This window comes from Rhagoletis zephyria, unplaced genomic scaffold (genome assembly GCF_001687245.7).
Source record: "Rhagoletis zephyria isolate East Lansing unplaced genomic scaffold, Rhagoletis_zephyria_1.1 Rzeph_scaffold_02511, whole genome shotgun sequence".
NCBI lineage: Eukaryota > Metazoa > Arthropoda > Insecta > Diptera > Tephritidae > Rhagoletis > Rhagoletis zephyria.
In genome coordinates this window covers 23,791-24,134 of record NW_016159595.1, presented here as the reverse complement: position 1 = coordinate 24,134, position 344 = coordinate 23,791, and positions in this window count along the sequence as shown.

Sequence of the window (344 nt, the reverse complement as noted above, 5' to 3'; positions counted from 1 at the left end):
ATGATAGGCTAGATTTCAATGTCCTCAACTGTATATTGAAAACACAAATGTCATTTGACTTATGGCATGTGAATTTGTGGTTGCCACATCCAACAAATTGTACTTATTGATCAATATTATTGAAGATTTTACGAAGATTTAACTTAAATCTACTGCCTTTCGAGATTTAATTTTATATGGTAAATCTCTAAAGATTTAACGTCAAATCTCGTCAGAGGGCTAAATCTTCATTAAATCTCACAATGGATACATAGTATTAGGAATAAGTTCTTTAAAAAGTTGAAATCCACCAATAGCCAGTTGTTTTATGACAAGTATCGCCAATATCTGAAAGAATTCAATTG